Below are 18,782 nucleotides of genomic sequence, written 5' to 3'. Positions count from 1 at the left end.
ATTTTCTGTTTAAATGTTTTACAGATCGACCAAAGCAGTTGAATTTGCATCTTCTCAATTCCGGAGCAAAAGATGTGCAAATAATGAGCGTTCGAGCGACGCCGTCAAACGATGCCATCACAATAGACTTCAAGGCCGTCACACTAAAAGCTGGAGAACATAGATACACCAAAGTAGCTAGTATTAGTTTTGATGGTAAGTGAGCTATATTGCTCAGTACTCCCCGTACCTTCTGGAATTTCTCCTGCATATTGCACCTCTGCCTTTTGTTCCAACCTGTTTTGACATGGTTTTGTTTTTTGATTTCCAGCTTCGAAAGTTCAAAAAGCTTCCCAGTCCTCTGGTAAAATAACAGTAAAAGCGAAAGAGAAAAGCTACTCCAAACTTGAAATCCCATACCTAGCTGAGGTTCTAGACGGGTAGGTTTTTCTGTTTCCTTGACCAATAACAATGACAAGTAGTTTATTTAACCAGTGAAAAGAAGTATTATTATTATTTTTTTACTTTAACAAATCACCATTACACAATTTCTGAACATTTGAAACGTCTCCACTAACTCTCCTCTCCATCTGTGTGACAGGTATTTGGGGTTTGACCATACGGTCACGTTGTTCCACATCAGAGACAGTGTGCTAGAGCCAGTGGTCAAACCCATCCACCTCACCAACACCTTCCACTTTGCCATCCGCATCCATGACGTGTCCCTTCCAGATGAAGCCAAGACCATGTTCTTAGTGAGTAACTGTTATGAACTGTATCGTGTACCAGAGGCCTGTTGCTGTCGGCCAACTCAAAGCTTGCAGGCTTTTGTTCCAACCCAGCTTAAATACAACCAACTTCAATCAATTACTAATCACGGCCCTCAAGTCTTAAGATAAGAACTAGCTACTTTATTGATCCCTGGGGGACTTTGGTTTGTCAAGTATTAAACGTGCTGAACTGCTCTGTTGTCCTCTGAGTGTGTCCTCAGGTGGCAGCGTATATATGAACGGTCCCATGTTCTCCTCCTCAGGTGCAGAACTTCAGTGAGCCGGTGTTGATCCCCCCTCAGGAGTCTCGTTACATCTTCTCCCTCCACTTCCAGCCCGTCCGGCCCTCCAATCACATCGACAGCAACATCCTGCTGGTCACCAACGCCTCCAAGTTCCACCTCCCCGTCCGCGCCTACACTGGATTCCTGGAGGTACTGCAACACGCACACACTGGGGAAATAGTGTACACACACAAATTAAATCCTTCACACACTCGAGTACATTGTGGGGGAAACACCTGCAAATGCATTTTGTTACGAAACCCATAACTAGACGTTGACCTCTTGGTCGCCAGTCCAGGCAGATTATCATTTGTTCAGATGGTGACTAAACATAAATATGTGCAAAAAGGAAAATTCTGAACAGTTATACCTAAACGAAAAATTTGAAATCAAAACGAAAGGCCTCATGGCCACCAAACCAACCAGCAGCCTCACGTCTTGCAAGCTGGGACACTGACTGACGATCACCTGATGTGCTTATCAACCTGGCTGAACAAGGTTCCTGCTACCCCCTGGAGGAATGGTGTGTGGAAGTGTTCCCTGGATAGGGGTGTTGGTGCATGTCCTAATACTAACCTGGCCCCCATATCATAACAACATACTCTCATTTTTCTCTTCCTCCCATCCTCTCAACAGCCCTTTGTCCTGCCGCCCAGTCTGCAAGACAACTTCCTGGACTTTGGTGTCCTCAGCGCTACAGACACCAGCAGCATCCTGTTTGTGGTTGTCAACAGCAACCCCATCGAGGTGGGCTCACCCTCAACACCCCTCTGCTCTGTAGACATCCCATAATAAAGCAGTACAGCTCTTTTTGAATGCATGGGTAACTAATGCTTCACTAGAGGTGGCTACCTAGTATCTCTCATTTACCTCAACTTGTTTGAAAACTGATTGGATTAGTGTGACGGAAAAGGAGACGAGTCATTTTCTCACTCACTCACTCATACAGCTGGTGATCCGGCCATGGCTGCTGACAGGAGAGAGTCTGAGTGTGGAGCTGTTGAAGATCGAGAGAGGCAACAGAACCACGGTGCTGACCAAGACCAGAGAGCTACACAGCGCCTCAGCTTCTCCTCACAAAACGGTAACAGCATCACAACTATTACTGTCCCTGGACTGGCTGAATCTAGCGGTACTTGGTTGGAGATAATGGAGGTCATTTCAGCCTGCTATGAAATATATGTTCTCTCCATTTTCTTTTCCTTTAAATATTAGTTTATTTTTAAAACATTTTAGTGTTTATCCAGAGTGACTCAGGCATTCATCTTAACATAGCTTGGTGGGACAATCACTTTTTTTCACTTAGTCGGGGATTCAAACCAGCAACCTTTCTGTTACTGGCCCAACCTCTTAACCACTAGGCTACCTGCCGCCCTACATATTTTGTATGTGAGCACTCTCATGGTCCTGTACAGATGGAGTAGAAAGGAGGTGTGTATAGATGACTACAGAATGCTGTGTTCATCTGCTAGGAAACACCAACAAAGTGGCCTTGTGTCTGAGAGCAGTAGGTAAAGTAGATGGAAATCAGGAGGCTGACTGACAGCTCTGTTGTTCCACCTGCAGGTGATCCTAGCCTCGGGCTACTACGCTGCCTTCCGGGTCACCCTGGTGGCTAAAGACCTGGAGGGGCCTACGATGGAGCTATCCACATCACAACAGACTACCAGGTATACCTGTCAACTGGCCCGTTGAAGTGCTACTGTTACTAAGTCCTGCTATTTGAGTTGCTACGGCAACTATATACATTTTACTTTTGTGAAATTGTTCTATTTGGCCAGGGCTCACTTGAAATGGAGATGTCAATCTCAACGTAACTTCTCTGGTTAAATAAAGGAAACACACATAAATGAAAATCATTACATAAAATGCATCAATTTGTTCATTGCTCCTGTGTGATGTTCAAGAATTGTCAGTGCTCTTCATTCCTCTTCTGTAAACAGATATTAACGATACCAGTGAAAGCAGTCGTTGCAGTGGGCACGTTGACCAGCTATCCCAAACACATTGTCCTCCCTCCATCTTTTCCGGTTAGACTAACTATATTTTACTTGTCGTAGATTGCTATATTGTTTTGAGTGTATCAAACATTTTTGTATTTTGCCTCTATGCTATTTTCTACGTATTTTCTGTCCCTCCCAGGGTAAAGTAGTGCAGCAGAGTCTAAGCATGGTGAGCTCGTTCTCTCAGAAGGTGACCCTGCAGCAGATCCACTCTCTGACTGAGGACTCACGTTTCTACTACAGGAGACTGAAGAACAACCGGGACGAGCTGGAACCCAAACGCAAGTCGAAGGTCGCCAAGATTTATTTTGATGCCAGCTTGCAGTGTGGCGACCATTGTTATGTGGGAGTACCGTTTGTTCTGAAATGTGAGTCTTTTTGGTTATTGGCGTTATTCTTTCATGGTTTCTGGTTAGTTTGCTGCTGTACCTAGTGAACTTGTTCTTCATTAAAACATCTTGAACTTTCAGCTGAGAGCAGACCGCCTGGGCTGTCAATGCAGGAGGATATGGGATGTGGACGTAGATTTGTATCAAATGCTCCGTCGGCGATGGAAAGCACTGAAGGAGAGTTCAGGACACATGGCGGAGGCGGTGTTTGAGGCCAACGCTGACCTCCAGAAGAACATTGAGACCAGAGTGTCAGCTCAGCTGAAGTGGCCTTCTATCATGAACTCTTCCCAGCAGGTCCTGTTCCCTCTCACCAGCCTCACCAGCTCATCGGTGAGGTGGATTCATTAACATCAATTCTATGGGAAGATCTCAATTGCATACTCCTCACGTCCTCTCAAACCCCATTGGATGAGAAAGCCAAACGTCCTCCAATGGGTTTTGGGGAGGGGACAATTGAGATCTTTCCTATGTCTAGCTTAGAATATTAATTGCGCGCTCCCTCAACTTGAGACATCCGTGGCATTGCGTTGTGTGACAAAACGGCACATTTCTACTGTCCCCGGCACAAGGTGCACCTGTGTAATGATCATGCAGTTTAATGAGCGTCTTGATCTGACACCTGTCAGGTGGATGGATTATATTGGCTAAGGAGAAATGCTTGCTAATAGAGATGTAAACAAATTTGTGCATAACATGTGAGCGAGAGAGAAGCTTTTGTGCATATGGAAGATTTCTGGGATCTTTTATTTCAGCTCATGAAACATTGTACCAGCACTTTACATGTTGCGTTTAGATTTTTGTTCAGGATAGATTGGCAGGCCCAGGGGGTTCCTGACCATGTGACCAGAGCAACTCTAAACTAAGGCTATAACTAGAGCCAAGAGTTTTCCTGGTCAAGTCACACGGTCAAGAACAACTCTGGATCCTGTACATGCTACTGTATTGAGCCTTCTGTTCTAACCAGCAGTCTTCTGTTGCCAGGAGATAGAGGTTGTCTTGGAGAACCCAGCTGACGTTCCTGTCTATGTCCAAGTCCTGCCATTAGCCCTCTATCCCAACCTCCCGGCTGTCACCCACAAACTGGCACAAATGTGAGTAGCCTTCAATATGCACTTGTAGTTTGCTAATAGTGATCATGTCTGTCACCCCTTTTGGCAAGATGTTTCATGTCACACTGATGGGGTTTCTCCACCATAGAGGAGTTAGAATGAATGGAAAATAATTCTAGAAGTAATTCTATGGTCTTAATATTCTTTCACGCCAGGTTTCCCCTGGAGAGGCTCCCACACTTCACCCCCGACACAATGGAGTTCCAGGTACACAGAAACCACGTGAGTTTACTTTGCTCTGTCTTTTAGTCCTGTGTCGTGCCAGTGATTAAATACAATACCAAGTTTGAGACTTGAATCTCTCCTTCCCCTTTGCAGTCGCCTGTGGTCAGAGGCAGCGCAGGCTTCGCCGAGGGCTCGACGACACAACCCTACGTTTACAACCTAATGCTGCAGCCAGAGGAAGTGAGGTCGCTGCGTTTGAAATTCTCCCCCGTCAGCAACCACACGGTTTCCTCTCTGCTTATGCTAAGGCATGTTAACCCTATAGCCTGTAGGACTTAACCAGTTGTCCACTTACATAAGTTTTTGGTTTGTGTCCCAAATGGCATCCTGTTCACTATATTGTCTACTACTTTTGACCAGGGTCTATGGGGTTGTGGTCAAATGTAGTGCACTATATAGGGGATAGTGTGCCATTTTAATGTACAGTGTTTATTTATTTTTCATTTTATTTAACGAGGCAAGTCAGTTAATAACACATTCTTATTTACAATGACAGCCTAGGAACAGTGGGTTAACTGCCTTGTTCAGGGGCAGAATGACAGATTTTTACCTTGGCAGCTCAGGGATTCGATCTAGCAACCTTTCGGTTACTGGCCCAACACTCTAACCACTAGGCTACCTGCCGTTTATGCTAACTGCTTGAGGTCAGGATCACTCTGAAGTTCCGGCAAGCTCTGATGTTGCTTTTAAAATCTGCACCTCTGAGGGCAGGGTGCTGATTTGAGCTATGAATATCTCTGTTGGACTGAGGAGGACGGGCAGAAGAGGAATATAGTCTCCCAGGTGCTGTAGTAGCTACAGGGTTACAGAGAGAAGTCAGCAGTCAGACCATATATCTTTTACAGCCTTTGACTGTTAAATGTTTTTTTTACTTTCTCGATAAGTTCATTTGTCGACTTGGCCATACTGGTGGTTGTGTGGGTGAATGAATTGCAATTTGAATCATATCGTTTGTGTGAATAAAATATAAACTGCTGTTTATTGTACTATTGATAAGTGTATGTCTCTACAGGAACAACCTGACGGTGATGGAGTTCCTGGTGGTGCAGGGTCAGGGCAGCTATGAAAGGCTGAAGGTAGGGGGCAAGGCCCCGGGACCAGGGGGATTCCTCAGGTTCAAGATGACTGAGTCTCTACTGAAGGACTGCACAGACAGTGAGTGGTCTAGAATCCAGTTTGTTATAGATCCCTGCATGCACAGACAGTGAGTGGTCTAGAATCCAGTTTGTTATAGATCCCTGCATGCACAGACAGTGAGTGGTCTAGAATCCAGTTTGTTATAGATCCCTGCATGCACAGACAGTGAGTGGTCTAGAATCCAGTTTGTTATAGATCCCTGCATGCACAGACAGTGAGTGGTCTAGAAACCAGTTTGTTATAGATCCCTGCATGCACAGACAGTGAGTGGTCTAGAATCCAGTTTGTTATAGATCCCTGCATGCACAGACAGTGAGTGGTCTAGAATCCAGTTTGTTATAGATCCCTGCATGCACAGACAGTGAGTGGTCTAGAAACCAGTTTGTTATAGATCCCTGCATGCACAGACAGTGAGTGGTCTAGAAACCAGTTTGTTATAGATCCCTGCATGCACAGACAGTGAGTGGTCTAGAATCCAGTTTGTTATAGATCCCTGCATGCACAGACAGTGAGTGGTCTAGAATCCAGTTTGTTATAGATCCCTGCATGCACAGACAGTGAGTGGTCTAGAATCCAGTTTGTTATAGATCCTGCATGCACAGACAGTGAGTGGTCTAGAAACCAGTTTGTTATAGATCCCTGCATGCACAGACAGTGAGTGGTCTAGAAACCAGTTTGTTATAGATCCCTGCATGCACAGACAGTGAGTGGTCTAGAATCCAGTTTGTTATAGATCCCTGCATGCACAGACAGTGAGTGGTCTAGAAACCAGTTTGTTATAGATCCCCTGCACAGACAGTGAGTGGTCTAGAAACCAGTTTGTTATAGATCCCTGCATGCACAGACAGTGAGTGGTCTAGAATCCAGTTTGTTATAGATCCCTGCATGCACAGACAGTGAGTGGTCTAGAATGCACCAGTTTGTTATCCAGTTTGTTATAGATCCCTGCATGCACAGACAGTGAGTGGTCTAGAATCCAGTTTGTTATAGATCCCTGCATGCACAGACAGTGAGTGGTCTAGAATCCAGTTTGTTATAGATCCCTGCATGCACAGACAGTGAGCGGTTAGAAACCAGTTTGTTATAGATCCCTGCATGCACAGACAGTGAGTGGTCTAGAATCCAGTTTGTTATAGATCCCTGCATGCACAGACAGTGAGTGTCTAGAAACCAGTTTGTTATAGATCCCTGCATGCACAGACAGTGAGTGGTCTAGAAACCAGTTTGTTATAGATCCCTGCATGCACAGACAGTGAGTGGTCTAGAAACCAGTTTGTTATAGATCCCTGCATGCACAGACAGTGAGTGGTCTAGAAACCAGTTTGTTATAGATCCCATGCACAGACAGTGAGTGGTCTAGAATCCAGTTTGTTATAGATCCCTGCATGCACAGACAGTGAGTGGTCTAGAATCCAGTTTGTTATAGATCCCTGCATGCACAGACAGTGAGTGGTCTAGAATCCAGTTTGTTATAGATCCCTGCATGAACAGACAGTGAGCGGTCTAGAATCCAGTTTGTTATAGATCCTGCATGCACAGACAGTGAGTGGTCTAGAATCCAGTTTGTTATAGATCCCTGCATGCACAGACAGACGGTCTAGAATCCAGTTTGTTATAGTCATGCACAGACAGTGAGCGGTCTAGAATCCAGTTTGTTATAGATCCCTGCATGCACAGACAGTGAGTGGTCTAGAATCCAGTTTGTTATAGATGCATGCACAGACAGTGAGTGGTCTAGAATCCAGTTTGTTATAGATCCCTGCATGCACAGACAGTGAGCGGTCTAGAATCCAGTTTGTTATAATGTCCTGCATCCACAGACAGGAAACCATTACTTATCGGCGGGTTGAACTTCCGAGAATAGTCTTGCAGAGCCCTTTTGATAGTTTGTTTATGCTTGTGTATTTGTGTAAATGATATATTTGATCTCTAGACACACAAACCTCTGCAGCTAAAAATAGATATAAATGAAAGAGGAAGTTGTCAGAGGTATGTGACTAATTAACTTTGTGAACCTTGTTTCAGAAATGAAGTCGAAGGAGCCGAATGTCACTCTGAGAAAATCCTTTAAGTTGGAGAACACTGGACAGCTGGAAATTAACATTCAATCCACTGAAATAAATGGACGTCTCTGTGAGGGATTCGGCTTTAAAGTCCTTAATTGCCAAGAGTTTTCACTAAAACCCAATGCTTCGAAAGAAATCGTCATATTGTAAGTAAACCTATAGCTAGCAGTTTAAAGTTAATAGATAAATATCCCATGAATCACTAAAATTGTTTTGTGCTTGCTTTGTTTAATCACTAGTACCTCCAATGACCAACTGAAATGACCAACGTTGACGTGTCTCTTCATCTCTCTCAGGTTCACGCCAGACTTCACAGCCTCCAGGGTGATCCGGGAGTTAAAGTTCATCACCACCGGAGGCTCTTACTTTGTGTTCTCCCTCAACGCCTCTCTGCCCTACCACATGCTGGCCGCCTGTGCTGCTGTCCTCCCCAGACCCAACTGGGAGCTGGAGCTCTATGTCATCATCTCTGTCATCATGAGGTGAGAGGAGGAGCCTCACAAATAGAACACATTTGAATTCTATGGGTGGATCCCCGCCTTGACCGTGTGTTCCCTAGATTAGTTCAGAGGCCCAGTATCCGGAACTTGGCTCATAGGTTGCACCCCATATATCATGAATTATCTTGGCATATCAGCCTTTCTACATGTTCAAAATACATTTATTTAGCAACGTTTCTTGGACAGATATTTCCCCTGTATCTAAGGCTGTAAGGATAACTAACGTTGCCTCTATCTGTTGTGCCCAGCTCTATGTTTTTGCTGGTGATTGTAGCGGCCTATCTGGAGGCCCTAGGGATCTGGGAGCCGTTCAAGAGACGCATGTGTTTCGAAACATCCAGCACCTCCATGGAGACAGGGAGGCCCTTTGACCTCAGGGAAATAGTACGACTTCAAAGCGATGCACAGTGAGTTTGTTTTCTGAATGTACGTTTTTGTGTAAACTTTGTCTGATATATGTTGACGTTACTATCGGAAATGGTTTGATGAGTAGATCGGAGATGTTTAGTGTGTAAATATTTTATTCTATAATTACTAACTTCTCAGTATTTTGTCTCGCAGTATGAATGGGTACGGTGGAGAAGCCAACCACAACTCCCTGCGAGGGATGCCAGGCTCTGCCTCCAGGGCTGCTAGCAGGAACACCAGAGGAGGCCACAACCGAGGCCCCACACAAGCCCCGATCCCTCCCTCCCAGCCAGGCTCCAAAGTCTCCGACAGCACCCCCTCCTCTGGCCAACAGGCCAGCCGCAAGGCCCGGAGCCCCAAGCAGCCACAGCCAGCTGCAGAGAACCAGCAGCACCCCTCACAGGCTGGTCCTTCAGCCCCAGGAAGAAATCCCCTAGATAGGCCACGCCGGCACAGCTCGGAGGACTCGGACTATGTGAGCCTGGTGGAGACCATGGATAAAGACCTGGACAGACCAGAGTCTGCTGAGGAGGGGGGGAATCAGGATGCAGTTTATGGCAAAGGTACCTACCTGGATATTAGTATTAACCCTGAGAAACATATGCTTTTGTGTTGAGAATTTGGATGGCCCTTAAAATGTGATTACCTGCATATTTAACAACGGACTCATTCAGGGGTACACAGTACGAACACTCGTATTATTGACAGGATTTGATTCAGTTCACACAGTGTATTGAATCTGTCATCTTCTTCCCTCCTTCCAGCCAGTGCAGCCAAAGGGAAAGTGCAGCAGACCAAAGCCAAGGCCCCGAAGAAGAAGGAAGAGCGAGAGAAGAGGAACAAGGGAAGAGCTCAGGGAGGAGAGGAACTGAGGGAGGACAACGACGACAGCTCCTCCACCACCACAGAGAACTCCAACCCAGACATAATGGAGGACAACAAAGGGAAGAAGAAAGATGATACTCCTGAAGCTCACTCAAAGTCCAAGAACAAGAAGCCAGCAGCCATTACAAAGGAGAAGAGCCAAATGGATGCAAAGTCTAGGTGGGGTTTATTTGATTTGTATTGAACCTTTATTTAACCAGGTACGACCCATTTGAGGTTGAAAACCTATTTTGCGAGGGTGACCTGGCAAGAAGGAAAAACAGGGCAATAGCAACATGTACAAAGTATTATTACCCAAAAAATACAAAATACACACAAGACAGTGTCAGAAGTTACAGATACAGTTGAAGATTAGAAAACAACTGCAGCTATCACAAACCGTGTCGTCGATCAGAGTCTTAAGTTGGGTTCCTCTTTGGTTATTCCGGCTTGTACACATTTTTCTCAATGACCCCGATACAAAATTCTGACATGCTCAGCTCTTCGTAAGTTCTGTACATCTTTGGGTTCTGTAGCCTAGAGTAATCTGACTTGTGTGAAAAAGGGACAGCACTCACAAATAAAGCATTCCTTTTGTATTCAGACGTGATTGAGCTTCCAGACATTGACCACTTTATTCCATGTTGCTTTTCCACAGCTCACTGGAGCTTCCATACGTTACCCCACTGGAAAACAAGCGCAAGAGCTTCAATTCCAAGAACATGGTGGTGGTGCAGCAGGCCCTGGCCAGCAGCTCAACAACAACAACCATAACAAGACCCATACCTCCTAAACCAAGAGGTCAGTTACTACCTTTCCAGCTAACTGACCTTTTGACTTTTCTGTTTTCTCACATTGACATGGCAAATGTCTTGTTTGGTTTTTACCTGCCTTTTTCCCACTGACTTGGGAGACACCTTTTCAGGACTGTGTAGGGTTATGTTTGAGTCTCGTTCTCCTCCTCAAACCCCAGTGCCTCGTGTGAAGCTGGAAGTCTTCCGCCCCTCTCTCCTGGCTAAGTTCCTGTTCAATGAACCGGTGGTGCAGGAGCTGGGGAACAGCAGCGGCTCAGAAGGGGAGAAGGACATCTCTCCTCCCCGGAGTGGGACTGTGTGCCCCTCCACATAGCACACAATGGTGAGTTATGTAGTGCACTACCACAACCCCCTCATACCTGCTCCAAACCTGTTTCCCCACCTCTTCTAGCATATTAACTCTTTTAACTTCCTGAATCAAGCATGTATCAATCCAGTCTTTCAAATAAAAACAAACCAGTTGAGTATTGTGATAAAGGCAGCCATATGACATGCATCTCCCGTTTCCTCTCAGCTGTGGACAGTCTCCAGCAGATCTCCCTGCAGACCATGAACGCTGATTCCTTCCTGAAGAGACCCATCGAAACCCCTCCCCTCCCTCATCTGATCCTTTCCTGAAGAGACCCATCGAAACCCCTCCCCCTCCCTCATCTGATCCTTTCCTGAAGAGACCCATCGAAACCCCTCCCTCATCTGATCCTTTCCTGAAGAGACCCAACAGAACCCCTCCTCCTCCTTCGTCTGATCCCTTCCTAAAGAGAACCATCGGAACCCCTCCCCCTCCCTCGTCTGATCCCTTCCTGAAGAGAACCATCGGAACCCCTCCCCCTCCCTCGTCTGGCTTCTCTCTGTATGACTCCTATAGCGGCATGGTCAACACTGCTACCAGGTGAACAAACCTACAACAACAGAGACCTGCACAGCTCTTCATCTTAAACTGATCTAGAAGTCATACAACTATCTGTGTAGTTACCTGTGCCAGAGTGACATGAAACATACACAACCTAAGGTGTGATGAAAAGAAGAATGCCAAAAGAATAACTGCAAAATATATGTAGATCAAGATAAAAATGTAAGAGTGGTTATTTCTAAATACCAAAGTCTTCTTTGTTTCTGTGTGTGTTTTCCAGCGAGGTGGGTCTGATGTCTACTGCATCAGGCATAAAGAACAAGCTGACCAAGTTGGTCTCCGTACCTGGTCAGAACGGGAACCCTACCTTCGCTGCTGTGGCGGCTGGATTCGACAAAAGCCCAGGTCAGTCAGATGTCCTGTCTCTGACCACTTCTTCCCCCATGTCCCAAATGGACCCTCGCCCCTTGACTCTAGCCCCCTACACTCTCAGCATCTGTGTAAAATTGAGATGATTGGATGTGTCTAAGCAATATGGCCATCTAGCCAATCAAAATCTAATTTTAATCGTCACATGCTTTGTCAACAACAGGTGTGGACTAAGAGGGAAATGCTTACTTATGGGCCCTTCCAACAACGCAGAGAGAGAGAAGTAATAGAAACATAAAAAGCACAATAATAAATACACAATGAGTAACATTAACGTGGCAGTATACACATGGTACCAGTAGTGAGTCGATGTGCAGGGGTACGAGGTAGATATGTACATATAACTAGGAATAAAGTAACCGATAATAAATGGTAGCAGCAGCGTATGTGATTAGTCAAAGTTAGTGCAAAAAGGTTAACTGCAGATCGTCCAGGTAAATATTTAGCAGTCTTGTGGCTTGGAGGTAGAAGCTGTTCAGGGTCCTGTTGGTTCCAGACTTGCTTGCTGTGCGTTAGCAGGGAGAACAGTCTATGACTTGGGTTGGTGGAGTAAACTTTTCTCTGACACCGCCTGGTATAGAGGTCCAGGATGGCAGGGAGCTTGGCCCCAGTGATGTACTGGGCCGTTCTCACTTCCCTCTAGTGCCTTGTGGTCGGATGCAGAGCAGTTTCCATACCAAGCGGTGATGCAGCCAGTAAAGATGCTCTCAATGGTGCAGCTGTAGAACCTTTTGAGGATCTCAGGGCCCATGCCAAATCTTTTCAGCCTTCTGAGGGGAAGAGGTGTAGGCGTGCCCTCTTCTCGACTGTGTTAGTGCGTGTGGACCATGGTAGAACCTTGGTGATGTGAAATTTGACATTTCAAATTCTGATATGCACTTTGAAGATTTTTGAATAAGCCAACAAGACTATTACTGAACAGCAAATTCAATAGCAGCTGAAAAGCAAAATCACTAGCCTATGTCAATGTACTATTCCCCCATAGTAGAAAAGTTGACATATTCTATTGGTCAGCTTGTTGAGAAAGAAATGGCCTATTCCATACAGACTCTGTGACAGTTGTGGGACAATAGAGCCCAAATTCATACAAAACACTGTTGCCAAAAGGGCACCGCAATGTGAGAAGAAAATACACGTCAGAAATTTAGAAAGAGAGGAGATCTTATGGATTACTCTGATGCAAGGTAAGACATGCCTCATATGTATTCAAACAAGGAAGTATATGTTTTGAAAATGCATACTGCCTTCAGCTCATTGCAAAGTGGTGTGTGACGTGCTGATGAAGCCTGCCTTCTGTTGCCGTTTGAGATGCTGCAGCATCTGACAGAGTTTCCTCTCAAAGGCTCTATCTGTATAATGTGTGACAAATAAGATGCATAACAAATATACCGTAACACACGGCAATTGAATTCCACAAAATTATGCAAATTAACCTGTAGACTGATAAGCATGACCGGTCAAATGTATTTCGGTGAAAAAGCTTTATTTCACAATGGAATTTTCTTTTTGACACCAGTTTTATCTATAGGCATTAAAAATATATTGTCCAACAGTCGGCTATTACTGGCTAACGGAAACCCTGACATAGACATAAAAATGGTATCTGCAGTTCATTTGACTCTGGGAAGTAGAGAAAGGGCCTCCTTTCCAAAATCCTGACGTGTCCCTTTAATATTAGAGATTGTGCACCAGCTGTTGTTAACAAAGAGACACGCACCTCCAAGGTGGAGTCCTTATCATATCGCATCTACCTATCCAGTCCTTTCAGGGGGAAGGGGTTTGGCTAGGGGGTTGATATGGGAGTGAATGAAGAAGCTCAATGTGTCCACTCCTGTAGCTGTTGTGCTAACCTGTTGTTCTCTCCTCCGACCACCAGGGTGCAGTGCAACGAAGGCGGCTGTGGGGAGCAGAGACAGAGATGTCCTCCAACACCTCTCCTCTGTAGAGAGTGATGGATCAGACAGCTCGGGGTTGTGGAGCCCTGTAGGGAACGGCAGGAGACCCAGCCTCAACTCTGTCAACTCCTTCTCAGCCTTCGGACCCAGCAACACCTTCAACCTGTCTGGAGGTAAGCAGTTAGAAAAAGCAGACAGAATAGGTTGTGAAATGCATGAATATGTCTAACTGTGACACAATAACACCTGCACTCTGTACACTCTTTCGAGAGAAGATCGCATGGAACAATGTGTTGTGATCTGTTACATGGTGTAGGTCCCTGAGTCTTTCATGGATATGTGACCGTCCAGGAAAAACATGGCCCTAGACGAGGCTATTAAATTAACTACACTGAGTGTACAAAACATTAGGAACTTTCCATGACTGACCAGGTGACTGACCAGGTGAAAGCTATGATCCCTTATTGATGTCGCCTGTTAAATCCACTTCAGTCAGTGTAGATGAAGGAGAGGAGGTCGGTTAAAGAAGGGATTTTTAAGCCTGGAGACATTAGGACATGGATTGTGTAAGTGTGCCATTGAGTGTGAACGGACAAGACAAAAGTTTCACAGTGCCTTCAGAAAGTATTCACTACTTGTATTTTTTTCAAATTATGTTCTTACAGCCTGAGTTTTAAATTAATTTAATGGAGATTTTTTTGGTCACTGGCCCACACACAATTGCCCAAAGTCAGTGGAATTATTTTTCAATAAACATATTTTAAGTCACAATAAGTTGCATGGACTCACTCTGTGCAATAACGGTGTTTAACATTTTTCAATGACTACCTCATCTCTGTACCCCACACAATTAACTGTAAGTTCCGTCAGTCGAACAGTGAATTGAATATCCCTTTGCGCATGTTGAAGTTATTAATTACACTTTGGATGGTGTATCAATACACCCAGTCACTATAAAGATACAGGCGTCCTTCCTAACTCAGTTGCTGAAGAGGAAGAAAACCCCCCAAGGATTTCGTCATGATGCCAATGGTGACTTTAAAACAGTTCGAGTTGAATGGCCGTGATAGGAGAAAACTGAGGATGGATCAACATTGTAGTTACTCAACAATATTAACCTAATTGGCAGAGTGAAAAGAAGGAAGCCTGTACAGAATAAAAAATATTCCAAAACATTTGGCAAAGCAATTAACTTTTTGTCCTTAATACAAAGTGTTATTTTTAAGGGCAAATCCAATAAAACAAATTACAGAGTACCACAATTTTCAAGCATTGTGGCGGCTGCATCGTGTTATGGGTATGCTTGTAATTGTTAAGTACTCTGGAGTTTTTCAATGTAACATTTTTTACATAATAGAAGTAAGCACAGGCGATATCCTGAAGGAAAACCAGACACGGGGAGATGAATTCTCCTTTCAGCAGGACAATAACCTTAACCACAAGGACACATCTACACTGGAATTGCCTACCAAGAAGACAGTGAATGTTCCTGAGTGGCCGAGTTACAATTTTGACGTAAATCTGCTTGAAAATCTATCACAAGTATTGAAAATGGTTGTCTAGCAATGATTAACAACTGCTTTGACAGAGCTTGAATAAAAAAAAAAGAATAATAGACAAATATTGTACAATTCAGGTGTGCAATGCTCTCAGAGAAAGATTCACGGGTGTAATTGCTGCCTAACGTAATTCTAACTTGTATTGACTCTGGGTGAATACGTATGCATTCATACCCCTGAATGTAAATTATGTAAATAAATGTTCAGTATATTTGCAAACATTGTCATTATGGGGTAGTGTGTGTAGATGGTTAAGAAAGAAAATACATTTTTATATATTTTTTTAATTCAGGCTGTAACACAACAGAAATGTGGAATAAGTCAAGGGGTATGAATACTTTCTGAAGGCCCTGTAAGTGCCTTTTCAACCGGGTGTGGTAGTGGTACCCAGACACGGGTTTGAGTGTCAAGAACTGCAACGCTGCTGGGGTTTTTCACACTCAACAGTTTCCCCTGTGTGTATCAAGAATGGTCCACCACCCAAAGGCCATCCAGCTAAATTGACACAACTGTGGGAAGCATTGGGCCAGCACCCTTGTGGAACGCTTTCAACACCATGTAGTCCATGCCCCGACGAATGAAGGCTCTTCCAAAGGCAAAAGGGGGTGCAACTCAATATTAGGAAGGTGTTGCTAATGTTTTGTACACTCAGTGTATATGGAAACCAGTTGACGTTTGACTGTGCTGTGTAGTGTTCAGTGGGATGACCTCAGGAAGGAGTGCTATGGAGCCCCAGCAGAGTTGGCCTGAGTTCAGACATACCACCCCGTCCGTCTGGCCAAACGAGTCCCTGCAGCCTCTACAGCCCTGGCCCATCCAGCCCAGCTCCAGCTCCCCTGCTACCCCCACCACGGTAAGACCTCTTTCACTGCTCCATACTTATGTAAAATGGCCTGAGTCTCTCCTGACACCCTACAGTATTCTCCATGTAGTGCACTACTTTTGACCAGAGCCACATTGGAACGTGAAAGTATCTATAGCGTAGGATGGCTGTCAGGAGAGACACAGGCAATTTCCCAGGTGAAACGGGGTGTGATTTGGGACGTTTACATGGGCACCAGAAGTGTCTTCAGTGTTGGAGTCACACTCTTCATTTAGTTAAAGGCCTAGTGAAAACAGAAAATCCCATTTTTGATTGATGTTTCCACACTGAGGTTGGAATAATACTGTGACGATTATGTTAATGTACTTTTTTGTTGTGTAAAGCTGTTTGAAAAGAAGGCCTAAAATTTCAGCCTGTTTTGGTAGGAGGGAGTTTTTTCCTTTCATGATGACATCGCCATGTGGTAAATTAGTTAATAGACCAATAAGAAAGAGTTCTAAACCTTTCTGCCAATAACAGCTCATTTTAAATCCCCCCTCCCTACTCCCAGCTAAATTCTTCCTTGAGAAATTGCTCTTTGCTCATTTCAATTTAAAACAATCACTGTTTAATTATTACCCAGAAATGATTTGATATTGAGATAAATCTGTCTGCATTGGACCTTTTTATAAGGTCTGTTCCAACAAAGACATCAGACTGTACTAGTAGTCCAGGTCCCTAACGGTCAGCCCCTCTCTCTCCTCTCATCCAGTCCATCCTGGGCAGCAGTAGCATGTGGGGCTCCAGCCCTCCATTCAGCCCCTCCATCTGGTCCACCAGCCCCCTCTGACTCCCCCTACACTCCTTCTCTTCTTCCTCTGCTTCCCCCTGACCGATCTGATGGGTAGCACTGACAGTGGAACCCCGCTCCCGGCCCCAACAAAGCCCTCCCCCACGCAGCTGAGCCCCTCCTACAACCCCTGGAGCATGTGGAGGCCCACCTTCAGTAGACGAAGCTCGGAGCCCTGGCCCAACCAATCGGACAGCAGCACCGGCTGAAGGGGATGCCACCGCGGTCTCCTCCCACTGATAGACTGAGAAGAAGATGAATGCATTTTCCCCTGTTTTGAATTTCACCAAATTCCTATTATAATGTACACATTGGATTTCTAAGCAAATTATGTCCTCAGAATTAGTCTGTTTCTATGACGACTTGGCAAACTTATCAACAAAACAATATTAGTAGAAGAATCATAAAGGAAGAATCCTTATCAGACTGACATATTATGGTTAAATGCAGCTGTTTTTTTTCCAAATCCATCCTCGGTAATGTTTTTGATAGCAGTGACGGACCTAAGTGCAATCAGGAACAATCTGAGAAATAATATTCTGTTCATTATTTAGTACTGCTGTTTTGGTATTACATTCGAGTTACTTATTGGATTCAAGCACAGTGTTTAAGCCTGATCATCGCTCCATTAGAGATTATTATTTAAGGGTTACAATCAGTTAAGACTGGCAGTAAAGGGATTTTTGTTGTTGTGAAAAGTCATTTTCATGACTGCTGTGTCAAGTCGATGCCAGTGGCATCAGAAGACCATGACTTTACGTTTCTATGCCATTTCAAGCCTGAACACATTTAGTTTTATTTGTCGAACAACTCACAACATTCATGGCCAATATTGGCGAGAGATGCTTTTTAAGTTATTTTAATTACCATGCTAAGTTTTAAAGTCTGTTAAAAGAGAGGGTTTTCATTTCCTTTTTAAACAGTTTGAAAAATGTTGGTGGATACAAAGCTTCCCCTCTTTCTGACATGTTGGTAATGTGGGACATTTGTCACAGCTTCCATATAAAACATATGAGACAGTTATCATGGTGTAAAATGTGCTTCATTTGGTATTATTTATGTATGCCTTTTAATCATTTTTAACTACTGTTATCTAATCAATGCTACTTGAGTCAATAGCTAAAGGCGTCATGTAGCCTAGCGGTTAAGAGCATTCGGCCAGTAATCCGCAATACGTGAAAAATCTGTCTGCGCCCTTGAGCAAGGCACTTAAACCTAATTTGCTCCTGTAAATCAATTTAAGAGCATCTGTTAAATGACTGAAATGTAAATGTCTAACCTCTATTCCTCTGCTCCTTCCTCTCTACCAAGCTCACCTTTTTGAGTTGTCTCAGGTCTGCTCCACTAGGTGGCAGCACAGCGCTAGAATAGAATAATAATAATATACTACAGAATAGACAGGTTGTGTTAAAGGCAGCTTGTATCTGGTGGAGGTCGGTGCCTGATCAAGGTTGTAATCATTAGTTCAAACAGGTCTATACAAGGGCTTCTATTGGTCAAATTCGGGTATGTTTATCCCCGTTTTTGTTCCGTTTGCTTCCGTTTAAGAAACATTTTTCAACAATCGGTGGAATGAATACACAGTTCACTTTTCATAGCAACCACATACAAACAGCATCATCACTTTTCTTGTTGTATAATTCCTACTTGAATCTACACTCTCCTCCTCTCACCTTTACCCTTCGCTTGTGGACTTCAGTGCAGCTGTCTGACCAGGTGGATTTTTTTCTTCTCCCAAGCCCAACCTTTATACCACACAACCACTACACACAGCCTACATTGTTGTCAATTTCAACCTATTCGCAAAAACATAGTCAACATGGCTACTATAACTAATGCGTTAGT

General features: G+C 44.4%; 1 pseudogene; it reads left to right on the top strand.

Annotated features, from left to right (window-relative positions):
- LOC124023565 overlaps positions 1-17,960 on the top strand; it is a 32,506-nt pseudogene extending 14,546 nt beyond the window's left edge.
- Positions 17,961-18,782: the final 822 nt, after the last annotated feature.

Source organism: Oncorhynchus gorbuscha, unplaced genomic scaffold (genome assembly GCF_021184085.1).
Source record: "Oncorhynchus gorbuscha isolate QuinsamMale2020 ecotype Even-year unplaced genomic scaffold, OgorEven_v1.0 Un_scaffold_1634, whole genome shotgun sequence".
NCBI classification, from domain to species: Eukaryota; Metazoa; Chordata; class Actinopteri; order Salmoniformes; family Salmonidae; genus Oncorhynchus; species Oncorhynchus gorbuscha.
Note: the sequence above shows the minus strand (reverse complement) of the source record. Positions and strands in the feature narration are given on the sequence as shown.